The 13,231-nt window shown below is 36.7% G+C and overlaps 1 long non-coding RNA gene across 1 annotated transcript; it reads left to right on the top strand.

The window, feature by feature from the left end:
- The first annotated feature begins 7,028 nt into the window (after positions 1-7,028).
- LOC132516091 (uncharacterized) lies at positions 7,029-12,490 on the top strand. The gene is made up of 2 exons (XR_009539256.1): positions 7,029-8,200; positions 9,645-12,490. It is a non-coding gene; the product is annotated as an uncharacterized LOC132516091 (long non-coding RNA).
- Positions 12,491-13,231: the final 741 nt, after the last annotated feature.

Raw genomic sequence — 13,231 nt, forward strand, 5'->3', positions numbered from 1 at the left:
CTGCTCATTTTTCCCTCTCTCTACTGTAAGAAGATTTAAGGATATGTCTAGATGCATCGGGGGAGGGGGGAGAGCTTACTAGCTTGCCAAATTTATTAAACCCTCAATCATGTGGCTTTTGTTAAAATTATTGTTAACATTTACCTGTTTGCTCTCTACCTGGCACTGTTCTAGATGCTTTAGATGAATTCCTTCATTTAATGTTTACAGTGCCCTCCTGAGGTAAACACTGTTGTCAGGCCTTATTTTTCAACAAGGAAACCAAGACATAGAAAGATTGAGGTAACCAGACCCTGGTCACACAGCTACAAGAAGACGGAGCTGCGGTGTATGATGCTCAAGCCTGTACTGTGCTGCCTCTCCCAGTGCAATGTGTGGGAAAACAGTCCAGATGGGCCTCAGGACCAGACTCTACCCTACCGCACTATCTATAGGTAAAAGCCCGAGAATTGTAACTCAGTCAAAATTCTAGCTTACTCCCCTGCTTGTGGTCTCAGATGCTGGTAAAAATAACCACAGTGCTTGCAAGTAGGATAGAAATGAGCATATTTCACGAGAGGAATAAACCAAGGTGATCACATCCTGCTTTTCCCCCTTCAGGGCTAGGAGCAGAAATGGCCGATGTCTTGACAAGTGAGTTGCCCAATGAGTATAATCTTACCTGTACTCCTTTAAGTACATACAGCACCTAAATATTATCACCCAGGAATAAAACAGTCCTGGGAATGGTTAACTCGCATTCCCTAGGTTTTGGAAGGCTGAAAAATATCCTGTGTTGTAATCTGTCATAATATCCTGGAACCACATTTTTAATGGTGTGAAGTCTATTGCAGAATTCAGACTCTGAAATCTTTCAGACAGTTCTCTACAATGACATATATATATATATATATATATATATATATATATGAAGACACTCAGGTTCTGAGCTATATAGAGCTCCCTAAGGAGTCCATAAATGAAAAATTGTCATCAAAAGGACCTAGAATTCCCTCCAGTTTTTTTTTGTTTTTTCTTTTTCTTTTTATCTTTGGGCCACGCCATGCAGCATGTGGGATCTTAGCTCCCCGACCAGGGATCCAACCTGCATCCCCTGCATTAGAACCACGGAGTCTTAACCTCTGGACTGCCAGGGAAGTCCCCTCTCTAGTTTAAATCACGTTTTACATTTCTCTAAGAGGTTCGTCAGATTCTCATGTGACTTTTTTGACACAAATTCTATTAGTATGAGGAGAATCATGAAATTTGTGTTTAGTAGAATCATGAAATTTGTGTTTAGCAGAATCATGAAATTTGTGTTTAGTAGAATCATGAAATTTGTGTTTATGTCATTTTCTTAGACTTGAAAATGCTGTCCTAACTTTATGCACCCTTTACCTAATTTACTGTAACACTTTACTTTTGCTCCCCATTTTGCCTCACCTTTCGTTAATTTCTCATGTATAAATGGTTAATATTTATAATCTAAGGAGTTGCCGTGATAGTGGAAATAAAAGGCAAGTGATATAAAACACCATCTCACCATCACCATTCTTTGTTCACAGTGGTCTAATTTCAGAATTTTGGCAACACTCTTAATGCTCAACAAACAAGTGAGATCATTGAATCAAACAACTATCCCATTCACAGCTCATCTTTATACTTTTATTAGCTAGATTTTACAACCTGGTCTCTGCCTTGATAATTAAACATTTCAGCATCCATATGCCTTTAACTTCACTGCTTAAAACTTGCCCCACATTTTTGCTTTTAGCCTTTGTCCTACTTTTTGGTATGTCACTAAACAGGCTGAGCATTCAGTAAACTGTACACTATTCAGATTCTTGCATAACATTCTAGTTTAGAACACAGTAGTCTTTTTGTTGCAGAGGGACGAGCTAAAGAAAGTTCTCATTTATGCGGTGCCAAAAAGCCTCAGATGTTACCTAAGTATGTGTGTCACACTGCTGTACATTTTTAAAATATTTTACCTAAGTCAGGTCTTAATTACACATGACATTGAGGAGAAAAGTGTTGACTAAAAATAAATGATGCACACAGTACTTGTTTTGGAAATGTAATCCAAAAATATACTCAGATATATGTCAACACATATTTGTGTCCTAAGTAATTCAGTAACTAATGTAGGCGCTTTCTCGGCTCTCTCCATGTTAATTGAACTAGGGTGATGGTAGGCAGTGGCCAGGTTACTGCAGATTAGCAACAGTTTATCAAGTCTTGGCTGACCTTTAATGAGTGTCAAGGGTGGCATTAAAGATAGCTTATAAATACATTAGATATTTACTTAAAAACTTGACGATCCTCCAGCTGGAACACCAGTGTGCCCAGGTATGCAACTCAGTACTATTCACAGTAGAACATACTCTCACAAGATCTTTGCCTTCCATTAACAATTCACAAACTGCCCTTCCTGTCTGCACCCTCGTGCCAGGGCTTCCTGAGAACTTATTTACAACAGAGGTTTATCTAAAAATTATAGTCCAAAACCCCTTGGGCAGACAAATGCCATTGATCCCAGCGTAACATTCAGGAAGTCACTGATCCAAGTACCATATTCAGCAAATTCCCAGGCATGACCAAACTTGCTAGAAAACCAAAAAGGGAAAATCTGGGAAGTAAGCCAAGATCCTGGGTGTCATTGTACAGCATTCAAGCCAACTCTGGTTTCAAAATTCTCTTGAGATTGTTACTCCATGATTGGAATGCATTCCACACTGCTTGGCCACAGATCACCACACAAAAAATACACTGCAGAATTGTGCTTCTATATTGCTCGCTTTTGCAATAGGAAAATTTAATTGTGGGTGGAAAGGTTTGTTTTGTTTTTGAATTTTCTTAAAATCTACTTACTGGTGAGGCATTACCAAATAGTAGATATAAAAGTGGGTTAAGATCTTCTATCAAATATAATCTGGGACTAATCCTGTATCTCCTATCTTCCCTGCCTGTTTCCAAAGATGCTGTGAAGAATGAATAAGAAAACATTTTATTTAAGACAGTGTTATAAGCACAAGGAAGACATTATTCAAAAGATATGGACAAGAAATGGTAAGCCTTAAATAACAAGTGAGTGGTGATATCCCTAAGTAATCTATTGATATGATGCAATCTCAATAAAAATACAGCAGGATTTTATTTGAAGACAAATTATTTCTCAAATTTATATTGGAAAAATAAACAAGAATAGCAAGGAAATTTCTTAGGGGAAAGGAGAGTAATAAGGGTAATTAGACCTACTATCAAGTAAAACATAGTGTAAAGCTACTGTGATGAAAACACTGCAGTGTATGAAGAGACAAGAGAGACCAATGGAATAAACTAGAAAGCCAAGAAAGGCATCACATAGATAAATTTAGTCTATGATAAAGTTGATATTTTAAATCACTCAGTGAGAAGAATCTAAATTAAAAGTATGAGGTACCACTTTTCCCCTGTAAGGCTGACAAAGTTCAAAAATCTTGATAATGTACTCTGTTGGTCAGGGTCTAGGAAACAGATACTCTCAATTGTTTGCCAGCGGAAACACGAATAGGTGTTTGCCCTTTGGTAGGCAATTTTGTGATAGCTATCAAAATTGTAAATGCCCATACCCTTCAATTCAGCAATTCTGTTTCTACAAATGTATCCTTCAAATGTTCTCACGTGTGCAAAATGACCTACATATAAAAGTAATTCATTGCAGAACTGTTAGTGACAGCAAAAGATTAGAACTAATGTAAATGTCCATTGATTGGGATTGGTTAAATAAATGATGGTACCTCCATAAAGTGGAATGATGTGCACTTTAAAGATTTAAGAAATTAAAGATAAGGCAGTTCTGGATGTACAGATATAAAACAATCCCCAAGCTATATGGTTAAGTGAAAACCAAAACGCAGAACAGCGTGTATAGAATGTAGAATGTATAGAATGTAATCTATTGTGAAGAGGGTTGGGGGGTATAAAATACCTTGGAAAGGTAAGAAACTAGTCCCAGTGGTTTCCTCTGCAAAAGAGGATTAGATAGATGAGGGATAGGAGTGGGAGGGAAACTCACTTTTAGGTATATAGTCTTTTATGCCTTTTGAATTTTTAACTGTATGTGTGAGTTACCTATTGGAAAGTATGTGTTTAAAAAACAACAACAACAACAATACAACCACTGATAGAAGAAATAAAATAATATGAAGAATAATCTAGGATACATTTACATACCACAGTCTAAATACTATGGAATGCAAATGTCTCTTCTTCTTTGAGAGTACTGAGCAATAGAAATATTATTATTATCCCAGAGGAAGATACTGGGAAATTGTAGAAAGTTGGAAGCAGGAAAGAAATGTCTTACCCAAACATTTAAAGGAATAGAGGATCAGAATCTTTAAAAGTAGAGTGATCTGTCCCAGTATTCTGAAAGAACTAACTGAAGTGTTGGCAGGGACATGACTTCAAGTCAAACCTAATAACCTAAGTAACTTTTAAAATCATAACACTTGCCCATGAATACTAGCCTCTGTGTGGTCCAAACATTTTAGGAATAGTATTCAAATATGCATAACAGGATTTAGATCTAACACTTTCTCACAGGACCTAGGAGTTCCATAATGAGTTTATTGTTTTGTTTTACCTTTATATTGTTTCATGTTTCTTTTATGTAGTGAATAATGTTAGGCAAAGAGGAAAATTCTTTCACAGAGGCTATGAAATCTGGTCCTTTTTATGATGGAGAAGAAGCAAATTATGTAAGACCAAAACTGACTGTAGCCACTTCTGCCTTCTAAGGACAGTGGAATAGTGATTCCTACCTGTGGCAAAATATCTGCTCCCCACTTCACATAGAGGCCAAAAAGAAAAGTCTTTGCCAGTATTTCTCCTTGTGGCTCAAGGTTCACCTTCCCTTAGATGAGCCATTGTTTTTGCAAAACACACTGATGAGTTTGGAGATATGCAAAGGCAGGCCTGGAAAAGATCAAAATAGTTCTGCACATAAAGAGAATTGAGCTGATGAGTAGAGAACCCGAGAGCCCAGGTAAGTTTAAGGTAAGAAAGTGTGAAAAGGGTCTCAAAGGAAAAGGGAAACCAAGCAACCTTCTATAAAGTTCACTCCATACATAAATGCCTTGTGTCAATGATAATTTAAGGGGAGATGAGGGGGAAAGGGCTGATGCTCCTCATTGGGACAAAGCAATGCAGAACAATTGATAAATGAAATTAATTCTTCAAATACTGAGGTGATTGGAAAATGCACAGACTACCCAGATTTCCCTGAGGAGGCACTTGAGAGCTCAAACTAATTCCCTTCGAATTTCAAAGCAGAAGGTAATTCACCTGACTTCTGTGTTATACCTCCCTCCACTAAAGACCTGCACAATGAGATTGTGAAAGAGGCAATACATTTATTTATCAACAGTTTAAACAGGCACAAAGGAAGTGCTTGGAATTCCCCACTCCTATCTCTAAGAGGAAACTTTCAGAAGTTTAAACCAACACATTCTTCAACTGATGGTCAGAAAATCAGACTTCTTAAAACTTCTAATTTCTCCTGAGATTTTTAAAATACTTGCTCCTCCAAAGAGCTTCCAAAATTCTTTCTCCAAAGAACTTCCTAAGAATTTAGAATCTCACAAAAATCTTTCCATGTTTTTTTCTATTAGTTTGTTTACTTTTAAATCTGTTGATCTATCTCAAATTTATCTTGGTCTTTAGGTGAAGTATTGCTTTTCACATCATCCCTCAGTTAACTAACTGTCCAACAGTTTTTAACTTAATAATCAATCCTTTCCCTATTTAATTAAAATACCACTTTTATCATGCTAAAATTCTTTATATATAAGTGTAGTTCTGTATTCTGGAATCTATTCCGTTGACTTCATTCACAAAGCACACACACTAGACTACTGCAGTTTTATAATGCTATGTTATCTTGTAAGGCTGGTCTTCCTTCACTGTTCTGTTTTTACATAAAGTTCTTGGCCATTACTTTTTTTTTTTTCCAGTAAGAACTTTAAAATCAGTTTTTCTACTTAAAAAAATTTTCTTTTGGTGTTTTCATTGAGATTGTGTTATATTTCTAGATTAATTGGGATGAAGCAGGCATCTTCTTGACGTTGAAACGTCCTATCTCAGAAAAGGATGTGTTTTTCCACTCAAGTTTTATTTTGTGTCTCTTAGAGCTTTTCTCTTAGTTTTCTTTGTATGGATTGTGAACATTTCTTAGTTTTATCCTGTACTGAAGTATTGAATATTTTGTCTTTTTTGTGACTATTATAAATGGCCTCTTTTACCTGTTATGTTTTCTCAGTGGTTGTTATTTGTATACATTAGGTTAAGCTATATGGAACTGCCATTTCTGTGAGTCTAAAAAAGTTAAATATTGGCAATTTCATATAGCTTTCCTAAAAGAAAGGCTAATGATTTTTTACATTTACTTTGTTCCTAATTACCTTAGTGAATACTCATGTTGTTTATCATATTTTTTCATATGATTTTCTTTCTTGAGTTTTTCAAGTGTGTAATCATATTATCTATTAATAATGGTTAATCTTAATTCTATCTTTACAGTCCAATATTTGTACCTCTTATTTATTTCTGTTGTCTAATTAGGTACGCTATTATCTCCAGAAGGATGATGTTGGGTTATAATTGTGAGGGTAGACATCCTTCTGTTTCCCTATGGAGCATAAGAGCATAGGCTTTCCGGTTGGGATATATATATATGAATGATATAACGTGATTATATCATGTTTTAAGCATTTTAATCAAGAATTGTTGAAATTTTTTAAATGCTTTCTAAAAGGACATATGAAGATGATCATATGATTTCTCTCTTTTTTTTTTTTTTTTTTTTTTTGCGGTACACGGGCCTCTCACTGCTGTGGCCTCTCCCACTGCAGAGCACAGGCTCCGGACGCGCAGGCTCAGCGGCCATGGCTCACGGGCCCAGCCGCTCCGCGGCATGTGGGATCTTCCCGGACCGGGGCACGAACCCGTGTCCCCTGCATCGGCAGGCGGACTCTCAACCACTGCGCCACCAGGGAAGCCCCCATATAGTTTACTTTTCAACACCATATCCATGTTGACAGGCCCTGTGCACAAAAGAATTCTCTGCTGAAAGCACAGTGCTAATTGTTGATGATTGTTAAAAGCCAACAACCTTTTTTTCATTTTTACCTCTCTTCAATTGTTCAGGAATCTCATTCTTTTATCTTTTTCTTTTTTTTTTTGTAGATAGAGGAATTTTAGCACTTAGGCACTCAAGAGAGAGAAAGAAGGACAAAGTGATGATTTTATGTTCTCCTTTCTTTTTGACCTAACTCAGTGAGAGAAACTCGGAAAAAACTACTAACCTGTATGGTGCCACCCCTTCTTGATATGCTAACAATGAGAAAGTGGGTCCAAGGCAACTCCATGTAGATTTGGGCCAACTTTGGCCAAGAGCACATCTCATAGTACATATATTGATGGAATAGTGCTGCCATGTCGTAACCCCACTCCCTTGGGAATTCTGTGATCTACAGAAAGGCGGAAGATGAGACATAGGCCCTCTTACATCCATCCATCCACCTGTAAAACCAACACAAACGTGAGGTCAGCTGCAATGGCAGCCAGACTGCCTGGGGTAAACCTTTTAAGGAAGATGAGAGGCTAAAATAGGTTCATCAGGTACAAGCTGGCTACCTAATTCCCATTTTGATGGGGACAACCTACAGATAAATAGAAAGGGATAGGGAGGGCAATCTAGTTAGTGACACTTATTGAAGATCCTCTGGGTGATGAGAAGTACAAGGGCATATAATATAATGGAACAATAAATTTATCATTTGAGTGTATAGTATATGAAAGGCAGTGTTGCACAGTAATAGCATATTAAGAATAAATTTCAGGGACATAAAGTGGAGCCAAATAACACTAGTTGAAAATCTCCCTTTCTTTGATTTTAGAACAACAGTTCAACCTAAGACTTGAACTAGGAAGACATTCTACAGTGGCATTTAAAAGTGAATTCTTAGAAATAACGTGGTGTGGGCTTCACCAATTTTACTGTGTATGTTTCCCGTCTCTTCTGTTTTTCCTCTTATTTCTCCTTTTTTTTCTTTATAACTAACTTCACCTTGACTCCTCTTCATGGTGCTCGAGAGTTCATTTCCTCTTTTCATCTTCCTGTCTGTTGTGCCAGAATGTACCTACCAATTTAACACAAATGTCCCGTGGAATACAAAAGGTAAAAAATCAAGACATTACTATCCCACAGTCCCACATGTGGATTTCAACTATTTCTTATTATGGATTAGCTTATCATAATTTAAATGAAAAAAATACTTTGTATTTTGTTTTAAAAAAACTTTGTAAAAAGCCTATGTTGATATATTTCATGGGGTTTTATAACCTAACTGGGTAGATATTTTCTGACATTCTTTGTCAGAAAAGCACAATTGAATAGAAAATAACAACTGTAAATGCATTTTTAAATCACCAAATGGTATTGTCACAAAATACCTGTTTAAAATAAGCATTAGCTAAACATTTATGTGAAGTCATTCTCTAAAATGATGTGATTTCCTGTATGCAATTACCGACTTTCCAGGGTAAAGCAAAACCCAACTTTTTCTCCCACCCCCTTAGTTTTTGCCAGTTTTTACTTTTCACATCTGCTGGTACTCTGAACAAAGAGCATACTTTGAGTGTCTGAATAGTAGTGATTTCGGTGCTTTTTCTTTTTAAGACAGACCCTTCAAAATATTGTATGTCTCATTGACAGTTTTAAAGGAGTTCCTGAAGATCAAATTATCGTTTTCTAAGTGTTTTATCTCTAAGGATTTGTTAGATGAACCGATCACAATCTTAGCGCCTTGATTTGGTAAGGTGGTTTTTCTCTAACACGTATTGCAGGGACTTTCTGTGTGTTTAGAAAAGACTTGAGTGAATTCACTGAATTGTTTGAAGACAGCACTGTTATAAAATGAAATCCTGCCTCTCAAGAATTACCATTGTTCCTCCCAGTTTAACTTTCCTGGCCACCTAGTGGATTCTTTTATTGAACAAACATTTAATGAGCGTGTATGTCCCAGGTGCATGTTAGGCCCTGCTGACAGGATAGAGACTAGGGTGTGTCGTGGCTGCCTTTGGGGAATTCAGCCAAGTGGAGAGGAAAACGTGGTAGGACTGTAATAGATGTTATCTTCCAGCACGTCTCGCTGAGCCAGTTGATGTAGAGGGCCTCCCCAATGAAGGACCCTTTGAGTGCCCTGTTGCACTCCTGTAGGCATTGTTACATGTAAGCCTGGCCCATCATTCTGCAAGAAGGCTGCTTGCCTTATTTTACAGATTAGGCACAAAGATTAAATGGGAAAGCCAGCATTTGAGCCCAGTTTCTTTATTCCAAATATACTATGTGATACCAAGCGAGACTTTTGTTTTCTTGCTTTATTATTCCATATTGACCTGAGCACACAAAGGAAAGGGTTCACCAAATAGAATCCTGAGCTGCTGAGGCTCTTGAGTATTTTTTCCTGTAAGATTAGAGTGGAAAGTCACTTTTTAAAAAATAGTATTAATAATTAGGAGAGTCACTTCTATTTGGTAAATTTTTATTCTCAACTCTAGTAAGTCTGTATAGAGCCAATCTTGTAATACTTATTCATTTGTTTGACTTCTTTTCTTTTTAGTGGAATTGGATCACAGAATTGATTTTGAACTCAGAGAAGGCCTTGTGGAGAGCCGCTATTGGTCAGCTGTCACATCGCACACTGCCTATTGGTCGTCCTTGGATGTTGCCCTCTTTCTTTTAACCTTCATGTACAAACATGAGCACGATAATAGTGCAAAACCCAACTTTGATCCAGTCTGAACTGTTGAAGGACATTAATGGCCCCAAACTGATTTTTTTCTGTTAAAATATATGTGTCAACATACGGAAGTTTCAGGTTTAAGTATGTTTCACTTTTGTTTAGGGTAAGAAATATTTGAATTTAGAAGCACTTTATTTTACTTTAAAAAACAAAGCAAATGTTCCGTCTGAAAGAAGTTATTTATAGTTTTCATCATTTTAAGTATGAGTCTGACAGAACCCCCTGCAGAGAATCAAGCAAGACCTGGAAGTAAGGAGGACTTGGGTGGACTGCAAGGTCATAGATCACAATCTAATTTCTCCCAAATATAAAGGCATATTAATGGGTTGAATCTAATGTATTAACCAAAATATGTTATAAATCTAAAATGATCAAGGTCCAGGGTATTCTACGTAAAGATCACAAGGTGGTATCATTGTTTTCGATTTCCATGAAAGCTTCCATTTCCACAATTTCTTTGAAACATGAGTGTAACAGATTTTAAATGTTTTGAATTTAACTTGTTTAGAAAAACTAATGCTAAAATAGAAACAACATTTTAACTATTTATAGTTTATTACCTCTGACTAATTGTTTTATGTCAATGTATGAAACATTACATTTTTTTAAATGTTTCCTTTGAACAATTTAAGAACCACATTTATTTTCTATAGTGTTAAGACCCTTTTTTCTCAGAACTCCATCTTTTTACTCTTCAGATGAATATATAGACACTGTGGCATACTTTCAGCATTTTTTTCATTAAAAAGTTGTAGTTTTACACAAATAACACTAGTTCAATTATTTTGGAAAAAAATGAACTTTTTATTATGTCCCGTGTACCTCAGAGAAAGCTAAAGTTTTCTAAACTTGACATGGAATACTCCATAATGGGTACATTTAATAAACTTTACTGGAAAATTAGTAAACTTCTTTGGAGTAGGGAGTATGACAACTAAATTTTAAGTATATAAACGTCTGTGTGCCAACAATTAACATATAAAAAGGGGATGGAGTGCCACTAACAAATTTTATTTTTAAAGTGTTTAAGGAATCGTAATTGAGACATAGACACAATAGTTCAGGATTCTGAGGCATTGAAAGAGTTTCCTCAGCTGTAATTTTTTCCACAGTGCTTTTCATCTGAGGGGCTCAAAGTGCTTTGCGATTTAATAACCTATGTAGTAGCTTCTTGAGGTAAGTAAATGAGAGTTATTCTCATGTTACATGTTAGTACACTAAGGCACCAAAACATTTAAAGTGCCTTGATTACAGAGCAAGTCAGAGCTCAGACTGAAGGCAGACCATATTCTTTTATGTGCTGTTCATTGATAATTCACATGTGACCTCTTGTTTTGCAAACAGTAATAATAACAGAAGTTGCAATTCATAATTTGGAGAAATGACTGTGAAGCCAGTACTTTACCCTACTCGTCATATACATTCTTGGGTTCTCACACTCAAAGGAGGAGTTACTTAGAGGGGATCAGTAGCCATCTCTGCCACAACCAACCCATACTTCTGAGAGGCTTCCACTGGGTTCCACTTAAGGTGCTGTCTTTGCTTATCTTAAGCTCCCCAGGAATCGTCAAACTGGGAGCAAAGTTGGTCGGTCGTACCTCTCACCTTCTCCTTTCTTTTTAAGATGATAGAATCTTTGGATTACTTGTAGGTTTTACTCGGCACTGTCAGTCCTCTATCTGTTTTGGCCTTTCATTGAATTTGCACAACATAAAGCACTTCTTTTTAGTGCTTACAAAGATCCCAAGGCTCCATGCCCAGATACGTGACTCACTAAGAAACTCTTGCTATAAAAGGCTTTTGATGCAATCTTAGCAAAGCTGAAGCAATGTCTTTCGAATTGAGAGATTCCTGTGAACTCAGGTCATTCTCATACCCTGTGTATTTCGTAGGTCTATTTAGTTCTCAGGAGAACTTAAACTCATATCCCATATGACTTTATCATTAAAGGTATGTGAGCATTTGGGTGGTATGACACTCAAATGCCTAAGAGCTTTAAGGGATTCATTCTCTTTTTTTTTTTTTTGGCTGCTCTGGGTCTTCGTGCGGCTTGCAGCTTCTCTAGTTGCGGGCTTAGTTGCGGTATGTGGGATTTTAGTTCCCCAACCATGGATTGGACCTGGACGCCCTGCATTGGAAGCGTGGAGTCTCAACCACTGGACCACTAGGGAAGTCCCAAGGGATTCATTCTTAACCATTAGAATGTGAAGAGCCCCTTTTACCTGAGGAGTGAAAACCTAGCAAACCTTTTCATTTGATATAGAGTAAAAAGAAAAGTATATTCCCATAGCTATAGGAATATATCTGCTTCCCTTTTTTCATATTGAGGAAAAAAAGCCAATTTAACCACATGGAAGTTATTTGAGTTCTTGAAAACAACATTCAAAACCCCCTTTTCAACATGAGATATTCTGGATTATTGGATAGGGGTTTTGTTTTCAATTCATTATTTCATCAATAGAGATGGTGATTTTGGTTTCACAGTACTCTTGTTTCCATGTCTCTGCATGTTATCATGGAATGTACTTGTATATACTCAAGTAATATACAGAGTATGTGTAATTCTAGCTTGACTTAGAAGCTGAGTCAGTTACTGAGTAATATTTTGCAACTTTATTCCAGCAAGTACTAAATTTTTGATACCATTAAAATTTTATTCTCTATTTTGTGTACCTGCTATGATGATTCTTCTGAGTACTGGTCAGATTATTCACACAATTTTAATCCAGTTAGGTCCCCAAGAATTATTTAAACTTAGAATAAGGAGAATGTTTTGTTAGTTCATAACTTTATTTTCAACAGTAATTATGCTTGTGTTATAATCCAGTGTTACAGTATATTAGAACATATTATAAAATGTACTCAGTTTCTCATAGCAAGCCTTAGGAATCTTATGTTTGACTGCTATTAAATAGCATCTGTCAGCCTTTGGAAATTCTCACATTGAACGTTCTGTAGAAGCCCTCAGACAGTGACATGTAAACATTCATCTCATTCTCATTTTCTCTCTATTGTTTCCTCTTTGGGGGCTGAAGCATTCGGGTCATATCCTTCCCCCAAAGAGTAAACAGAGGAAAGGAAACCATCAGTGGAGTGTCACGGCCAACTCCACAACTCCTTCCAGTGATGACACTTGAGCCCTTTAAGGTGGACTCGGACCAAACCTAGAAAGTTCACTGTAAGGCCTACAGTAGAGGGAAAAAAACTGAATTGCTTTCTCATTAGGTTAGTTAATATTTCTGTCTTCTCAGCTGTAGTGAGTAAGGCATTTGGACAATTGAGAAAACTAATTTGAGTGTTATGTCTTAACAATTGTTTGAATAATCTTTTGTTAGCCTGGAAATGGGGCTAAAAAAGTTACGCGATATTAAAGAAGAGTCAAGGCAGAGCTAAAAAGAGGATGT

Source organism: Lagenorhynchus albirostris, chromosome 1, assembly GCF_949774975.1.
Source record: "Lagenorhynchus albirostris chromosome 1, mLagAlb1.1, whole genome shotgun sequence".
Lineage (NCBI taxonomy): Eukaryota > Metazoa > Chordata > Mammalia > Artiodactyla > Delphinidae > Lagenorhynchus > Lagenorhynchus albirostris.